Here is a 20,034-nt window from a genome sequence, read left to right on the forward strand (position 1 = left end):
TTTGATCCTAAAGATAATGAAGCATTTCAGATGTTAATAGTATTATGATGACAGTATTAAATGTCTTTCTTAGTTTGAACAGTTTACATTGTCTCACGGCAATGCAAAGGTGTAATGTACAATGTTACAGGTGAAGGAGACTCCGATGACACCATCTTGCATGTATATAGAAAAGGTTTATTACAAGAAGTACAGCATCAAATCAAGCACCTAGGAAGCCTGAGAGAGAGTTCGACGCCAATATGAACTGCTCTGAATAACGGCTCAATTTACCCTGCATATATAGGTCGGTTGTTTTGATGAACTTTGAGACAAAATGTGACAAGTGACAGAGAGACAATCTAGATGGAATCCAACCTTTCACCTTACTTATCTATCCTTGACCTGGGCCTCTAACTGATCATATAAGACCCCGGTCGTCACATAACACGTGGCACGTCAGATACTACACAGGAACTCACACAACAAAGAGGAACCTGAATAAGATGAAGTTGGAATTTCACTTCTGTGTTCACACATGAGCATTTCCTCATTTTCTACTTCTGGTAAACTTACTGGCTCAAACACAGCAGCCAGACTGCAGAGTGACCTGACTCTGATGTTGTCGATACGTTCTAATGTTCTCCAAACTTTCAGGTAAGAGTTTTGTGATTTTCTTTTTATGCTTCAGCTCATTATGTAGTTAATACAGTAATGCAGTTCTGATCTGTCACTTACTCAAAAATATTCAAATTAATATTTTTGAGACAAATCCCTGATTTCTTAAATGTCCAGTGTGTAGGATTTTGGGGGATGTGTTGAAATTGAAATGATATAATCAGTCTGTTTCCTTTACAGGGTCTAGACTATCACAGGGCTGACACACAGAGACAGACAACCATTCACACTTATGGACAATTTAGAGTCTACCACATGTCTTTGGACAGTGGTAGAACGACATAACTTTCCAGACTCTGCACACCAGTCACACCAACACAGCCCCTGTGTCAGCCAATCAGAACTCACTGTTGCCGCACTCATACATTCGTGTTACAGTTTTCTTTCAGTGAACAAAACTGTCTGATTTTAGCAGGAGGCCACAATGACGGCAGAGGACCTTTTGAACGTTCTGGAGGATCTGAAAGAAGATGAATTTAAGACCTTCAAATGGTACCTGCAGCAGCCTGACATCCTGGAAGGCTACCAAGCCATCAAAGTGTCCAAACTGGAGAAAGCAGAAAGATGGGACACAGTGAATGTGATGGTGAACACCTATAAACCTGATGGAGCTCTGAAGGTGACCAAGAAGGTCTTAGAGAAGATCAACAAGAATGATCTGGTGCAGAGTCTGTCAGACACCAGCTCAGGACCACGAGGTCAGTGACACTTTTTTATTTTGTATATCCAGGCAAGAGTGAGTTGACATGAGCAACACAATACTTGTAGAGGAACAGGCTCTTTGTACAGACGCTCATTGTATTCACCAAAGAAGAACAATTGGAGACCTGATCTCAGAATTATGAGAAAAAGTTCAGGTTATTAATCATCAGAGGTGTGATGACACTACCTGATTTAATAATCTAAATTTCTCCTTAGCAGTGTTAATTTTGATGACAAAAACTATGACAAAACAACCTTTTTCCATGATGAAAGTGAGACGGTGACGAGCTACAAACAGATCTCAATAATATAAACTAAAGACGTGATGAAAATGCAATTATCTTCAAATGCTGCAATAGACAGGCTGGTAAACTCCAGTAAATAGTCTGCACCAGGATGTTTGGGTTGGTGCGAGTTGTGAGCTGTAATTCAGCAGTAAATAATCAGCCGTGTGTGTCTGACTGTGGATGGTGGAGCTGCTGAATGGATTTGTGGAGTTTGTTAGTTGCAGCGGTGGCTGTTAGCAGCTAGCTCCGCTTGCAGCCTTCACAGCTTCACCCCGCAGGACTCCACTCAGTCCGGACTGGAGATGGTTTGTGGGTTGATGGTGTTTGATAGGCAGGTAGGAGGCTCAGTTATCTGTGAGTGTAGCTGTGCTGTAAGTAAACAGTCTGAACTCAGATCAGTTTTCTCTGACAGAGATGAAAGTTTAGTTTGAATCACCAACTCTGTGAGAGGACACCAGTTTAAACCTCCAGACTAACATGTTGCACATGAAGAAACAAGTTATGTTTCTGCTTCTTAACAGTCACATGGATAAGTCAGAGTTTACAATGAACCTGGGGACAAATCCTAGTTGGCTCACATTAGTTATTTGTTGAGAGCATAAATAGAGAGATGTTGAGCTTTTCAGATGATGATCAGTAAGTGTGTGCTCGTAAATCAGCCCCTAAACCTGTCACACACTGCTGGAGACATGACACACACATTACTTTATACAACCTGTCACCTTGAGTCTGATTTATGATCCATGAATCAGACTCACTGGATTAGTTTGAAGATAAAAGACATATAGAAAACATCAGGACTGAAAGGTGACTAAAATGTTTTGAATTTCCATCGACTAAAACTATGAAGGATAAAAATAACTAAAATGTGACTAAAACTAATGAAACATTTTAATGTCAAGACGAAAAGACTAAATCTAAAATAGCTGTCAAAATTAACACTGCTGCTCAGTTTGAGACACTGTGAGATATTATTCGTAGTAATGTGAATGTTGTTATTGTGCCTTGAGTTAATAACCTGTGAGATGTCCTGATGACGCAATGCACTTATGCACATGAGGCTTATGGACATGAAATAAAGCAGTAGTATCCTGTATGTCGTCATCAGAGAGTTCATGGAACACATAACCTGTCTCACACAGTGTCAGTGGATGTCAGCGATGTTGGAGAGACTTCAGAGAACAGAGGAACTTCCTCCTCTCAGAGCAAAGGCAAAGCTGCTATATTCTCTGGTATGTATAAAAGCCCTGAGAGACAAAGTGCAGTTTGAAAGTTTGAAATAATGAAACGTAAGTTTTACTTTGTGTGTGAGGCATCATGAGTTTGTTACAGTAAAGTAAAGACAGGGAAACTCCCTGAGATTTAGTCAAAGGAGTATCAGAGTATCTTGAGGTCTTAAAGTCTGAATTCAGTTCCCTCCATAAAATTACAAAATTAAAAATTAAAATAAAAAAATCCCTACAAGCTTTTAAAAATCTTAAATTTCATTTTGTGCTGCAGGACACTGTTCAGACCCCTTTTGTTTTGTTTGGTGGCGTTTCAGTCAGCAGCACCAGACCTGCAGCAAACACGGTCACTGCTGCAGCGCTAAGAAGCTCAGTCTTTACTTCTGATGTACAATACACACATGGACAACACACACAGTGGTTGGCGTGAATTTGGTGCTTTAATTGCTATGACATTATTTACATTTGAATGATGAGTAAAGTCTCAACTTGAGCGCTTGTTACTTAAACAACTGTGAAGACTTCATATTGAAAATGAGTGATGGTTTCAAGAATAGCTGCTCATCAATAAAACAGGAATTCTGACAATTAGTCATTACATAATTTGCAATATTTATGAGACTTATATGCTGTAATATTTTATAATCAAACCTTCCCAAAAATGTTCTATATTTAGAAAAATGAGCATGAGAAATGCTGAATAAACAGAATCTGATAGCCAATACAGAGTGAGAATACAACCCTACATCAGACCTGTCATGGTAAGAAAAGAGACTGAACCACCGATGAGGATGATATGTCTTTGGGATTTGAACATTCATGTGAAAATTTCAGTAGAATCTGCTCCTCTAATGGCACAGAATTTACTCCACAGATGCTCAGTTATGATTTAATTGATCTCTGTCATGTAATAATAATAATAATAATAATAATAATAATACATTTTATTTATAATGCCCTTTTCATCAAAAGATCTCAAAGTGCTACAAGTTAAAAGCAAAGAAAGATCAATAAAAAAATAAAAACAAAAAAGGAATGGAAGAGAATAAAAACAAGATGAGCATTTATTGAAAAAGGTTTAAAAACAAAAACATCAAACCAAAAGGTTTGCTAAAAAGAAATGTCTTAACCTCCTGAGACCCGGAAGAAAAAAGGTTTTGATATTTAGAATTTTTTTTTAGATAGTTAAAGTATTGTAGTTGAAAGAAACATGTTACAGCAAAAAAAAAAAATCATGAATGTTATTTATTTATTTATTTTTTATCAAATGTCCCTTACAGTGGACATCGGGTCTTGCTTGGTGTAAAATTTAGTTTTTTTCCAACAGATAAATTACATTTCTTTTCATTTCCTGAACACTTAAAACAGATTAATCCAATTTCTTTTCATTTCATGAGCATTTAAAACAGTTAAATGCATTCAATAAAAAATGTTTACAAAAAAACAGTTAGATGAAGGAAACACATCTGAACACTAAAACATAATTTTAAGAAGTAACATCTCATTGTGGAGCTTTTTAAGTTAATTGCATTCTGCACACTTGATAGTCACCTAAAGCTGAGTTTAGGTCACATCACACACAGCACTAACAACAGATCAATCAATTTCAATCAATTTTATTTATAAAGCCCAATATCACAAATCACAATTTGCCTCACAGGGCTTTACAGCATACGACATCCCTCTGTCCTTAGGACCCTCGCAGCGGATAAGGAAAAACTCCCCCCCAAAAAAACCCTTTAACGGGGAAAAAAAAATGGTAGAAACAGATCATGCATGGTATAACAGGAAGCAGTTTTTTGTCTTTGAAACACACAAAAACATGTTACATTTGATACACTTCACAATTTCGGAAGTATGGAAATTGGATAAAAACAGAAGTTAGCAAGTCCCGCTGTCCCCTACAAAGGACATTGAATAAAAGTTGTGTTTTGACAGGGTTAAAAATATTGTACATTTCTGAAATCTTATTAAATTGAAGTTAAGACTTTTATATTGAAGAAACAATTTGATTATTAGCAACAGAAACATGATATCTGCAAAAAATTGATCACTTTCCTCCCTTGATGCCAAATGTGTAAGCTGTGGTTCCTGCCATTTTGAAAAGAGTGCATGTGCTCTGTTAGCCACACCCCCACACATGGATACATTGATGTGTGAGGAGGGAAACCTTGTACTCAATCCTGATGGAGACGGGAAGCCAGTGGAGTGAGTAGAGGATGGGAGTGAGGTGCTCATGTGTCCGCACTCTCAAGCGCTCCAAGCTGCAGAGTTTAGGATGTACTGAAGCCTCTGCAGGTTCTTGCTAGGAATCCCGATGAGAAGTGCGTTACAGTAATCCAGTCTGGAGGAGAAAAAGGCATGAACCAGCTTTTCGGCATCTGAGAGGGAGAGAATGGGGCGGAGTTTGGCAATGTTACGGGGGTGGCAAAAGGAGGTCTTGCAGAGGTGGTTGATATGGGATTCAAAGGTGAGCTGGGGGTTCATTTTTACACCAAGATTTGTGACTGTTGATGAGAGGGGGATATTGGAGCCAGAAAAGGTGATGCTGGTTATGGATGATGATTTGGTCTGGTGAGGGGTGCCAACCAGGATGGCTTCAGTTTTGGAGCTGTTGAGTTGGAGGAAGTTGTGCTCCATCCATAGCTTTATCTCCTCCAGACAGGTGGTGAGTTTTGATGGGGATGACTGTGATGATGAGGGTAGGGTTGTAGCAGTGGCATTTACATAGAACTGTGTGTCATCAGCATAGCAGTGGAATGAAATTCTGTGACTGCTGATGACTTGTTTTCCATTGATTCAAGGGACAGTAATATCCCATTCAGACTGACACTAAAGGGCAAAGTGCATTAGTTAGGCTTTTTCACAGTGGAAATGCTTGATTTTTTTTTTTTTTAATAAAGTCAAAATATTGCCAAAAAATGCTTAGCTGTGGTGGAAAAGTTGGCACATCGCTAAGTGAAGCCAAACATTACACCTGTCATGATATTAAACTATTAAATTAAAACTTATCATACAAGATTCAGCCATTCAAGCATTCTTCCTTATTTTTGAAAAACACCCCTTGTCTCATTTCAGAGCTACTTCCTGTCAAGTTCCCTGCCTGTGTGATTGCCTGCCCCACCCCAGTGTATTGCACGTGTCTCATTGTCTTCCCTCTCCTAGTGTATTTAGTCTGTCTTCCCTTTCTTTTGTGCTCAATCTTATTTGCCTTAGTTTGAGAGTTCCAGCATTTTCTTTTAAGTATTACTACTGTGTGTTTAGACCTTTGCTCCTCTTCATTACCTACATTTTACCTGCTGATTTGGATACATTTTCCCGGACTGATTGTCTGTATACCAACCTGTGCTCAATTAAACCCCCAAACTGTTATCCTCCCTAAAGTCTGCTTTGTGGGTCCATCATTGGTATGCCCAAGGACATACACTGGCAAGAGGAGCAATCAAGTGTTCATGGACACAAAATGAGAGGCAAACCTGAGTTGTCAGTGCCGACAGCAAACTTAGTAATTCTGAACGGTAGTAGTCTGATAACCTGCTTTAAGTTTTGAAAGCCTAAATTCTGACAGGACTAAAACACCACTGTCCAACTTTGCAAGTAGATTTTGATTACTTTCTTGGTAGTATTTTGTCAGTAAGACAACTAGTTGAAAAACATGAGCTTAGGACTAGCAGTATGATGTAACAGAGCTAGTCGAGCACGGGTCCATGTCACTGGTCCGCCAGCCCATTGGTCCGACATCCCATTGGTCCGACGGTCCGCGGTGCTGAACGGCTCCCGGCGGGCGTATTTCTACCTTGATACTGCGCCGCAACCGGCTCTGGGTCAGCTGGGAAAGGCTTGAGGCGAAGCAGGGTCACAGCTTATGTATTTGCCACTTTCTTTTTCATTTTAACCCACACCATGATCTTACAAACCCCCAGTTTGTTAACAAACTGTCCAGATGTTACAACTTGAACAAACTGACAAATGAACTCTTTCAACTGTGAACTTCACATCTTTGTGGGGTCACATATCAGGTGCAATGAGACCAAAGGGGGGAATGTTGGGATCACTGGACTCCACAGATAATTTGTTCATTTGGGCAACTCTAAACTGGACTGCATGCAATTTAACATCCCTTTTACTAACCCAGCACCTTTATACGACATAGATCTCATACACATATACTCTGATTTGGCTTTTGAACTTAGCTACTCTCATATAGGGAACTCAAATTTCTCGCTTCTCATGTTCCCATTGTTCCTTTGTCCTGACTCACCACATGTGGTCAGAGCCAACCTCCCCAACCACCTTATAGTTTTTTAAATAGTTTATGTAGAATAAGTTTATAATTTGTTATAGACTGACACTGTTTTACAAAACCAGAAAGCCATGGTGGAGATGGGTTTGCCTTATTTAGGGCATGTATGGAAAACAGCACCATTTTTATTTTAATGTGAGTTCTTCTTTGAACACGGGCGTAGTTCCAGGTGGCAGTCGGGCCCCTCCACCCCATGGACCCCAGTGCTAACGCACTGCCTGCACTGTCTATATTTACGCCCCTGTATCTCTCCTGTCAGCCATTTTGTCTTTGTATGTTCTCACAAACACCCTCGCTGTCTTTGTCTCTCTCCCCCTCTGTCTCTCTCTCTCTCTCTCTCACACACATACACACACACACACACACACATACACACACACACAAATTAAATCATATTACTTAATTCAATTAATTGTTTTTTTTTTAATATTAGTCATTATTTCTGATAGCCATTTTTATACTTTGAACGAGCGCTCAATACGTAGTTTTTCTGTCGTGAAACTGCCTCTGCAGAGCTTGTTAAGTTTTGAGACCTCTGTTAAGTGCGACTAATTCAACAGCTCTGTTTTTCTTCTTATTTATTTATATTTATTTTAACACTGTGTTTGTGTGTGTGTGTGTGTGTGTGTGTGTGTGTGTGTTTGTTTACTCTGTAGTTAGTTCTACATTGTAATATACACTGATCAGCCAAAACATTAAAACCACTGACTGGTGGAGTGAATAACATTGATGGTTTTGTTACAGTGCAATGCTCTTCTGAGGAACCAGGGGTCCTGACAGTCATGTGGATACCACTTGACACGCTGCACCCACCCAAACACCATTACAGCCCAATACACCCTCTCATGGCATCCGCACTCCTTGATGGCAGTGCCCCCCCCAAGACAAGACAATGCACCATGTCGCACCACAATAACTGCTCAGGAATGGCACGGGGAACGTGACTAAGAGCTCAAGGCGTCAACCTGGCCTCCAAATTCCCCAAATCCCAATCCAATCCAATCCAATGCTGGTACCTTAACTCACAACCCACAGGACTCAAAGGATCCATTGACGACGCCCCGGTGCCAGACAACCAGACATGGGGGAAAGTCACACATGTTCAAGTCACAAGCAAGTCTCAAGTCTTTACTTTCAAGTCTCAGCTGCAAGCTAGCTCCGTTGTGTTTGATAATGTTGTTGAACGTAAACAGAGGTGACGTCCAACGGTGCTTAGCGTGCCTTTAATATTGAATTAAAGCCAAGTCCTTTCGAGTCATCTGTCTCAAGTCAAAGTCAAGTCTCAAGTAATGAATACAAAGTCGCGTCTTTTAATAACGTTTGTCAAGCAAGTCTCAAGTCATCATATATGCGACTGGAGTCTGACTCGAGTCAAGTCATGTGACTCGAGTCCCGCATCTCCGCAGATAACACAGGACACCCACAGAGGTCCTGTCTCCATTCTTTGACAGGTCAGAGGCTCCACCGTAGATCAGACTTGGCTCTGACCGGTGGAGGCATGGAAAAAGGACCTCTAGCTTAACAGTTTGTCTCACAGATGCTCGATCAGATTGAGACCTGGGGAATGCAAAAGCTAGGTCAATGCCTTGAGCTCTTTGTCACCTTCCTTGGGCCATTCCTGAGCAGTTTTTGTGGTGTGGCATGGTGCACTGCCTTTCTGGGGGGCTACTTCCATCAGGGGTACTGTTGCAATGAGTGTGGGTACTTGGCCTATGACAACATTTAGATGGGTGGAGTGTAGGGTTGGGTCGGTTCTCGGTAATACCAATTCAGTCCGGTACTCCGTCTTGGACCGGGTTTTATTTTTTGAGACCGACCGGACTGCATACTCGGGCAGAACATACGCGGAGCGGATGTTGCGGAGGTCCACCCGGTAAAAGTGAATGTCCGCAAGCCCTGTGCATGCAAAGCACGACCGTGCGGACTTCGCTCCGCGCGGACTTCGCTCCGTGCACCAGTGTCACACAAAAGACTGTTCGGCATGTATTTTTCCCATTGCGGGGATTTTTCACAGACATTTTTACACGTAGTCCGCTCCGCTTATAGTAAGCCCGAGTCTGTGAGCACCTGTGTCTGCCTCTTCACCAAGCCCACAGCGAGCAGGAGAAAGAGGGGGGTGGGGCGGGGACTGAGCCAGGAGGTGCAAGTACCCATGCGCCTCTACTGTAGCCTGGAGTTTATTTAATAGTGACGGGGAGTCGATAATGGGGGACAATTTAGCCTCGACGAAATCAAGGAATGCGCCACTATGGCAACACTTTGGCTTTGAGCCAGACGAAGGAGGCAACCCTTGTTTGCACTGATTGAGTAAGCTGCAAAATTTATTTGTAAGGAATAAAAGAAACAACTTGTAACTGTCACTCTGTTGTCCTAAGGTCGTTTTTTATTTTAAATGAGTCAATTGCGCCCCCAAGTGGCAAAAATCCGGTATTACCGACTTGATGCGGAATGTGTTTGAATTTAAACCTTAAGATAGCTTGCTGTTACATGAATACAAATCTCTTAATGCTAGATTACCATCCACAGACAACTTGCTCCACTTGTAACTGCAAATTTCTGTTTGACTGCATTTTAGATTTTTGTCAGACCAAACAACCTGACAAAACTAAAAGCATGCATTTACTGACACTTGTGAGAAAAGAGAGATCTGTACACACATTTCTTCTATTTATGTCACACAGATATGATTGTTCCAGTACCAGTGCCACGACACATCTTACTTTACCAACACTTGCTTCAATCATACCTTCAAGATAAGTTCATGTGTGCACAAGAGGGGTGGGCACAGAAGAAGGATGAGCAGCGTCTAGATGATATCTACACAGAGCTGTACATCACAGCTGGAGGTGACGTACACATCAACACACAGCATGAGGTCACACAGATTGAGGCCAAGAGGAAGCCAGCAGATACAGAGAATCCAATTAAACCCAATGACATGTTCAAACCCCCCTCTGGAAGATATAAACCCATTAGAACAGTGCTAACCAATGGAATTGCAGGAATTGGAAAAACATTTCTTGTGCGCAAGTTTGTGTTGGACTGGGCTGAAGGAAGAACCAATCAAGATGTGCATCTTGTTTTCCCCTTCACCTTCCGCCAGCTGAATTTATGGAAAAGAGAGAAGTTGTGTTTGGCAGAGCTCATTCATGAATGTATCAGGGAGACCAAAGACATCAAGAGAGAAGCTCTTAATTACATCTTTACAACTCTGCAGTCATCAGGAAACACCAACTTTGACAAGAGCAGGTTCAAACTTCTCTTTGTGTTGGATGGACTGGATGAGAGCCGCCTTCAACTGGACTGTTCTAATAATAAAACCAGGAGGCAGACTTTGATGTGACAGAGTCGATCCCGGTGGATGTGCTGGTAACAAACCTCATCAAGAAGAATCTGCTTCCCTCTGCTCGCCTCTGGATAACCACACGACCTGCAGCAGCCAATCAGATCCATTCTGATTTTGTGGACATCATGACAGAGGTTAGAGGATTCACTGACCAGCAGAAGGAGGAGTACTTCAGGAAGAGATACAGAGATGAGGAGCAGGCCAACAGAATCGTCTCCCACATCAAGAAATCACGAAGCCTCCACATCATGTGCCACATCCCAGTCTTCTGCTGGATCACTGCTACAGTTCTGGAGGATGTCATGAAGACCAGAGAGGGAGGAGAGCTGCCCAAGACCCTGACTGAGATGTACGCAGAGTTCGTGAAGTTTCAGGTTCATCAGACCAAAAAGAAGTACGACCAAAAAAAGTGCCTTCACTACGTTAAATCATTAGCAAAACTGGCTTTCCACCAACTGGAAAAGGGCAACCTGATCTTCTACGAGAGAGATCTCAAAGAGAGTGGCATTGATGTCAGTGGAGCCTCGGTGTGCTCAGGAGTGTTCACAGAGATCTTCAAAGAGGAACGTGGGAGGAAGAATGTTGAAGATGAAGACAAGATGTTCAGCTTTGTCCATTTGAGTGTTCAGGAGTTTCTGGCAGCTTTATATGTAGAGAGGGAACTCGTTAACAGAAACAAGAATGTGATGTCTGAACCAGGGCAAACTTGTGGTGGACAAGTGAGAAAGGTTTTCAGCAAAATGTCTATGACAGAGGTCCACATGTTTGCTATTGACAAGGCCTTACAGAGTCCAAATGGACACCTCGACCTGTTCCTCCGATTCCTCCTGGGTCTTTCACTGCAGACCAATCAGAGACACCTACGAGACCTGCTGAAAAAGAAAAGAAGCTCAGAGACCAATCAGGATACAGTCCAGTACATCAAGGGGAAGATCAGTGAGAATCTGTCTCCAGAGCAAAGCATCAATCTGATCCACTGTCTGAATGAACTGAATGATCGTTCTCTAGTGGAGGAGATCCAACAGTACCTGAGTTCAGGAAGTCTGTCCACAGATAAACTGTCTCCTGCTCAGTGGTCAGCTCTGGTCTTCATCTTACTGTCATCAGAAAATGATCTGGACGTGTTTGACCTGAAGAAATACTCTGTTTCAGAGGAGGCTCTTCTGAGGCTGCTGCCAGTGGTCAAAACCTCCAACAAAGCTCTGTAAGTGTGCAGACAACTGCAGATACTAACATTGTCGCATGTAAGGTTATAATCAATGATGAATGTCGTAGTCAACTGAAAGCTGCAAGAGTTAGCTCACAAATTGAATCATTAATCAATTGGAAAATCCTACAAATTGTTTCTTCAGTTTCGTTGTACCTACACAGACTAAAGCAGCCATAATATTTAAAAACATTTGTCACATTGTAGTTTATTTAAGGCTTAATTTAAAAAAAATGGATCCAATTTGACTATATTTAAAAAAAAAAAAATAATAATAATAGTTGCTGTTACATCCCAGTAGTATACACAATAAAAAACAATTTTTGTCCAAACAGTCCTCTCGTCACTTGGGGCCTTTGATCGTTTGACTCATCAACTTAGTAGGGGCAACTGTAGAAATCTCATGCCTTTTACACTGAAGATATGAAACCAGTATCAGTGTTTGTAAATATCACCATCTCATCTTCAGGCTGAGTGGCTGCAATCTCTCAGAGAGAAGCTGTGAAGCTCTGTCCACAATTCTCAGCTCCCAGTCCTCTCGTCTCAGAGAGCTGGACCTGAGTGACAATGACCTACAGGATTCAGGAGTGAAGCTGCTCTCTGCTGGACTGGAGAGTCCACACTGTACACTGGAAATTCTCAGGTCAGAACTCAACTTCTGTTTCACAGTAGGGTTTAACAGAGTGGATTACACTCAAAAACACTGTGGTAACTTTTTTTTTCTGAGAAATTGACAGGGAACGATCTCACAGATGTCTGCTGTCTGGCCGCAATGATTAAAACATTTCAAGGAAAAGTCAATGTTTAATTCTAGTATTTTGACAGTCTGTCACTCTGTTCTTCTCCACTGTGCTAGCTTACCTCATGAGGTGTTAGTCTGTCAGTGTTATGTTTTAGCGATTGTTGTGCTGCCCCTGTGTGATCAAAAATGAACTATTGCAGATTTGTTGGAAACAGGTTCTGGTGGTATTTGACTGTATACTAGCGACAACTCTTAAAAGCAGCGGACTGATGAGAAAATTGAACATGTAGCTAATTCTGTTTTGTGTGTGTGTGTGTGTGTGTGTGTGTGTGTGTCCAGGCTGTCAGGCTGTCTGATCACACAGGAAGGCTGTACCTCTCTGGCCTCAGCTGTGCGCTCCAACCCCTCCCATCTGAGAGAGCTGGACCTGAGCTACAACCATCCAGGAGACTCAGAAGTGAAGCTACTGACTGCTGAACTCAAGGACCCACACTGGAAACTGGACACTCTCAGGTATGAACAGACAGCAACACACTGTTTCATGTGGACAACACACTGTCTCTCTGTCACACTGACAAGCTAGACTGTTAGTTCACAGTCTGTACCTGCAGCACTGCTGATAACAGTGAAAACGGTAACTGATATGCTGAGAGTCCCTGCTTGACCAATATTTAGGGGTGCAAAGAAAGTAGCTAAGGTCAGTGACTTCAGAGTTACTTTGTAAGGCTGTTCCCATTTTCTTTTTCAATAAAAGTAGATATGGTACATGGCATTTTTGATACAAATGTAGATTTTCATTTAATTTGGCCAAAGAATATTCAACAATTTAACTATCTGCCTAACACAAGTAAACACACGGCAATGGCAACAAAGTCTTACACATGCAAAAGTGAAAAGACTTCAGTACTGGACAATGCTGATGCAGCCTGCGTGGGGTCTGTACAGTGCTGAAGTCTTTTACAGACCAACATCCCCCTAAAAAAAATCATAATAATAAACCTTATATAGAAGATGCTTTTCAATACAAGTATGTACAAGTACAATAAAGTGCTTTACATGGTTCAACTCGGATTTAAAACAATGCAGATTTTAGACAAATATCAACAGGCAACTTAAAGCTATAGTGCATAACTTCTGTCGCGCCCCCAGTGGATAATGCATTATTACAACAAATAAGCGGGCACTTCCATGTACACAGAGTAACACTGGCTTCACACCGTGTAACTTACACAATGCTACACAACGTGACGAACACCAGGCTGCTAACATTACATTATGTTCATAGCACCATTTCCAAGAAAATAATAAAGTACGAGGTCCAGTAGATGTAACAGCAACACATACTACTCATAATATAATTATAAACCAAGTCACTTACTTATCCAACAGCAGCAAGGCAACATCTGTGTCTGCCCTCAGCCCAATTTCTTCCTTCAGGGCTCTTTACCGAGGAAAAGCGACACCAATACAAATCCTTGTTTGCCTTCTCCGTCGGTCACTTTCCTTCTTAACTAATAGACTTTCAGACTTACGCGGCATTTCCTGTGCGCCAGCGTGGGAATGTTGCCGGTCGACACGCAAACTAAAAATGATATATATTGGAAAAATACCGCGAGATGTTAGAGCTGATCAGCTTAATCAGCATTGTGTCATCTCCTCTCGTCGTGGCTTGGGTGAAACGGACATTTACGGACATGTAGAAGTTATGCACTATAGCTTTAAAGAAATTCATAGAGACAGCTCAGCAAAGTCACCAACAAACTGCAGCAAAGACTGCGCTGAAGACAATTATATCAAACAATTCAAAAATACCATACCCAATGACAATATAAAATTAAAAAAAACAAACAAGAAAAGTCAAATAAGACATGTTTAAAATAATCATAGTGCTAAAATTAATAAAAAGGCTTTTTTCAACAGATAAGTTTTAAGAAGTGATTTAAAAGATGTCACTGATTCTGCAGCCTTAGATCCTCATGCAGGGAGTCCCAGAGCTGAGAGGCCTCGACTGCAAAAGACTGTTCACTTTAGACAGAGCCCTGCCTGAGGATCTGGCTGCGACCTGGCACATAGGGGAGCAGCATCTCAGCAATGTAGCTGGGGGCTGAACCATAAAGTGCTTTAAAGGTGATCAGTAAATCTTAAAATCATTTCTAAAACTGACTGGTAACCAGTGAAGAGAGGCTAAAACAGGGCTGATATGGTCATGTTTTCTAATGTTTGTTCAAAGCAGCTGCATTTTGCACCAGCTGAGGGTGTGAGATGGCTTTTTAGCTTAACTCTAAATACAGCAGGTTACAATAATCTAACCAGGAGGATGCTTCTTAATTGATGGTAGCAGGAGTGGACAACACCTGTATTTTTGTTTTCAAAGGAGAGGTCAATCTCAAGTATCACACCAAGGGTTTCTGGCTGCAGGTTTGACATTTCCAGACACAGACCAAAATGGTTATTTAAAACAGTGATGGACTTTGCTGGAGAACAGAGAATTATTTCTGATTTGTTGTTGTTAAACTGGAGAGGGTTTTGGGAGATCCGGGACTTTATATCTGATAGACAGGATAAAAGATGATTAAAACTGCCTTCTTTGCCGTTTTGTATGTAACAGTATATTTGTGTGTCATCTGCATCACAATGGTACTGGATTTTGTGTTTGTTTACAATGTGACCAATCAGTAGCATGTTTATGCACAATAACGAGGGGCCCAGGATGGAGCCTTGGGGGGCACCCTGGGTCAGAGTTATTGAGGATGAGGCATTGCCTAAGGTGATTGAGAAAGACCAGTTAGAAAATTATTTAACCCTAACTCAAAAAGTTTTGTGATCCTATTTGTCAGAGTGATTGCTGTGATGGGAGAAGTAGGAAAAAAAACAATGAATCATCACACACACGACACTTAGTGTGACACATCACAATCTAAGTTTACATTGTACAACAGCCGTGCTGGGCTGTAATCAGGCTGATGTCGTGTAGTCTGAATTCAACATTAGTTTAAGACCAGACCGAAGCCCTCCTGGTGCATCCACCCTAGGGAAGCAGTGAGTGGCTGTGTTGAAGAAGCAGCTTTGTCTGGTTAAGGAGTTCCCAACAGTTTATATGGTTGGAGAGAATAGGAGATTAGAAGATGATGGTGGTCAAGGATTTGGAGACGGAACATGTAGGTGTTGTGGTGAAACAGTAACTGCAGAGCTAGGAGAGGAGTAAGGAAAACTTCCAGAGCGTCTCATCATGTCGTCTTTCTAAAGTTTGTGACAGGAAAAATAGGTTGTTGGACAGAATGTGATCCATTAATCTGGCTTTGCAGGGTACTGGGAATCTTAAATTTAGTTGAGTCTGTGTATGAAATGTGTTTTTTAACTGCTGCTGTTTTGTCTTACTGATGGATGAGTGAAGGTTTATGAAGCTTATTGATGACGAAGGTTCATTCTGAATTTGTTTCCCCCTCTAGGTTGGAACCTGGTGGTGAGCAGTGGCTGAAACCTGGTCTGAGAAAGTGTAAGTGTGTGTTCACTTTGACTCATGAAAACAAGGCAGCACATGTTAAAGTAGTTTAAATCAAAAGTTTGAGTATCTGCATTCAGTGCTCCGTTTGAAAGAGGATCCTAAAAGATGAGTGTTTGTGTCTTGTTCTCTCCATCAGATGCCTGTGAACTCGAAGTGGACATGAACACAGTAAACACACACCTCAAACTGACTGACAACAACAGGACGGTGACAGCAGTGAGAGAGGAGCTGCCTTATCCTGATCATCCAGAGAGATTTGACTTCTCATATCAGCTGCTGTGTACAGATGGTCTGACTGGTCGCTGTTACTGGGAGGTGGAGTGGAGAGGAAAGGTTCGTATATCAGTGAGTTACAGAGGAATCAGGAGGAGAGGAGACAGTGCTGACTGCAGGTTTGGAGGAAATGATCAGTCCTGGAGTCTGAGCTGCTCTGATATTGTTGGATACTCTGTCTTGCACAACAAGAAAGACAAAGACCTCCCTCAGCCCTCCTCCTCCTCTGTCTCTAACAGAGTAGCAGTGTATGTGGACTGTCCTGCTGGCACTCTGTCCTTCTACAGAGTCTCCTCTGACTCACTGATCCACCTCCACACCTTCAACACCACCTTCACTGAGCCTCTTTACCCTGGCTTTGGGTTACGGTCTGGTTCCACAGTGTCTCTGTGTTCACTGTAGGAGGGAGAGTCTCATCCTGTGCAGAGAAACACTCACACTGCTGACACACAGCAAAATTTTTGTAAATCATACTAACTCAAAATTGCAAGAAAATATTTCATTCTTAAAACATTATTTGTCACTGCACGTCCATTGATACGGCCAGCTGTATGTTTCACGGTATGTTTCATCGTGTGTGGCAGCAGAAGTGTTTTAGGAGAGTGAAAGCTCTTGCTGTCTTCGGAGGATCTTTGTTTTCCTCCTGGTGCTGGTGCCCAGCGCTGATTGGGTGAGCCCTTGTGATGTCACTGCCGTGGATAGGCTGATCTTGAGGCTTGGGCTACATAACATCTGGACTGACTGAGATGATGCAGAGGGTCGAAACTGTTGCCGCTTTTCCTCCTCGGCCTTCCGACTTTGCTCTGTGAGACTCTCTGATTTACTGTGATCTATTGTTCTCTGAACAGTGAGCTCAGTTATCTGATGAAAGTGTTTGTTTTCTGCTGAATCGGTTGCTTGCTCAGTGTCTGTACACTTGCTTGGGGCTAGAGATTCTCAGCGTGTGTGTAAGTGTCACACTAGCTTAGCTTAGTGTGAACCCCATTTGTAAATATTGCAACTAAACCAAATCACTGTGACATCATGCTAACAACAGTCACCTCTGGGAAGAAAACTGGCAGTTGATTGTGATTGCAGATATAAAATCAGCAAAACTGTTAATTTCTGTTATTATTTTCAGCAGTAATTGTAACATTTAAATATATTTAGCTAAACAGACGTTTGTGCTGTACTTATTTTATGTACTTTGTTGTTTTGCTATCATTTTCCATGAACCAAATCTACTGACATGGAAGATAAACAATGTGCTGCTGTGGACAGGGTCGCAGCAAAACATATTTTTGCCACCTAAAAGAGGTGGTGGAGGTTTTACGGTGGTGGAAGGAGCATGCTAGAATAATTAAAATAATGTTCATCACAGCAGGCAGACTGAAGACGTGTTCAAAGGACAACAGCTGCTGCTGTGGAGGACATGAACTGTGTGGATGAAAAACAAAACCGTGCTGAAATCTTTGTTCATCTGTCAGATGTTTTCATAGTGTTGATTAGGGATGCACAATAATGGATTTTTTGCCCATATCTGATATGCCGATATATGACAACTCATTTGATCAATTACCGATACTGTTATTGATATATCCACTTTTCCCCACCTAATTTTAGTGATCATCAAGTCTCTTCTGTAGTGGAATTAACATCAGGTTATACATGTGTACTCTTATTGTTATTTTTGTTCAAAAACAATTGTTATCATAAATTAGTATTGTCTATAACCCTGAAAATCCAGAGTTCTGGCGAGAGCACAATTTGAATTTGCTCAGCGAGTCACTCTGGCAGTCAGTAATGATGCTCATTACCTATGCCCATGAAACCGAGCTGCACCAATCACATCAGTGTATCTGATATAGGCGGGCCAGAGGCGGGCTAAACCGATGACGACAGCGCTGCGATGACAAAGTCCGGAATCAGTCAGTAAACATTGCAAGATGGCTACGGATGAACACCAGCTGTTTGAAACAGCTTTGGCCGCCACAATGAACGAGTTAGACTTGGCTTTTTCTCTAAAAGAGGAACAGAAGACGGCGCTCGAGTCTTTCCTTTGCAAGAGGACGTTTTTGCTGTTTTGCTGACCGGATACGGCAAGAGTCTAATCTACCAGTTAGCTCCGCTGGTAGCTAAGCTCTGGATACGTCACCCTGTGTATTGTTCTGATTGGTTGTAGTGTTATCCAATTGTGCGCAGTTTACAAATGCATGCTTGGTGCCGCCCCTCAAGTTGGGCCATTTGCATTACTCATGGCCAGACCCTAAATCTTTCTAGATTTGGGTCTGGATTTCCAGGCTAATTGTCTATCACATTACAAGCAAAAAAACACCAAACAAACAAACAAACAAACAAACAAAAAAACATGCATGTGCAGAATTCAAGAGATTTTCATTTTGGATCACCTCTGAAAACTAAAACTTAAAAAATCTGCAGATTCTATATGGGCCTGGTAATCAGCAGTGTTGGATAAGAGTTACTTTAAAAGTAATCAAAGTACGTTACTGCGTTACCTTTTAAAAAAGTAACCAGTTACTGCGTTACTCCCTGAGTAAAGTAACTCAATTACTTTAAAAGTACTTCCAACGTTACTCCCTGAGTAAAGTAACTCAAGCACTTTTAAAGTTTTACTTTTGAGTATTCTACATTTCCTATTGGGCAATGTACCACAGGGCGCTAAGCCTACATTTTTTTGTCTCCAGAATTAAAGTTATGGACCACTTGCCATTCACTGAGATCCAGTTCTCCCATCACAGCCGTCACTTTGACCAGTAGAAACACAGAACCATCTGCTGCCATAGACAACTGTATGACAACAACACCCCAGCGTTTTTAATATTTCCTCTAGGGATGTTACCACACAGAGTAAAAGGGGGAAATGATGGTGTGAAACAGCAGAGGCACTTTGTCAACCCGCTGAGTTAACGTTACTGTCATTAGCATCAAGCTAGCAAACAATGGCACATCCTCACGGTCGGACATAAAGTAATAACATTAACAAATAGCGGCGGGGCTTTTACTCACCACAACTGCAGAGGCTCTCAGCTTCATTTGAAACAAACTACATTATAGACGCTCCGTTATTTATTAATCCCTCTGTGTGTTTATAGATTTACTTTTTATCCGCTCCGTTGTCTTTGTAAAGTTAACTTATCGCATTGTCATTTCAAACTCAACACTTGTTTCAAATTAAAAGCCCCTTATAACCTCGGCTGAGAGAATCCCTCCATTTTCTAAATAGGCTTTTATTCTGAAACATTTGTCAGAACTTCCTGTGGAAGATACAGTAGCTTGATAGTTTACGTATGGCGCTCCAAATGTAGCTCCTGCCATCTGCTGACGCTTTTAGGAGACTGCAACAACATGTCGGCTGGCACATGAACACACACAGTGACTCAAATAATAGTGAAAGTAATAAAAACAGGACAAGAATAACCCGATGACATCACACACGCCGTGAAAGACGACCGGGGATAATTGGTGAGTACCAGCGTGTAGCGTGTACCAGGCATAATGCAAGTCCTGAGTCTGAAATATGTCTGTCAGCGAGTCCTACTCCACCTGTTCAGACTCCACCGTAGACAACGGCAGCATTTCTCCGACCACGTAGCGAGTCACAAGCTCCGTGGCTTCTTTCAGACTGATAGGTTTAACGTTATCTCCGTTATTAGAACCAAACAACAGCCGTTGCTGTTTCGGAGCTGAAGGACCAGCGTTCTAAAAGTAACGGACGTAACTGATGTCTTGTTTGAAAATGTACTTAAGTATTTGATTACTCAACAGATCCCACAGTAATAAGCTCTA

General features: G+C 41.7%; 1 pseudogene; it reads left to right on the forward strand.

Annotated features, from left to right (window-relative positions):
• Positions 1–588: 588 nt before the first annotated feature.
• LOC125886159 (NACHT, LRR and PYD domains-containing protein 12-like) lies at positions 589–17,378 on the forward strand (annotated as a pseudogene).
• The last annotated feature ends 2,656 nt before the right edge of the window (positions 17,379–20,034 follow it).

The sequence above is a fragment of the Epinephelus fuscoguttatus genome, linkage group LG3 (genome assembly GCF_011397635.1).
Source record: "Epinephelus fuscoguttatus linkage group LG3, E.fuscoguttatus.final_Chr_v1".
NCBI lineage: Eukaryota > Metazoa > Chordata > Actinopteri > Perciformes > Serranidae > Epinephelus > Epinephelus fuscoguttatus.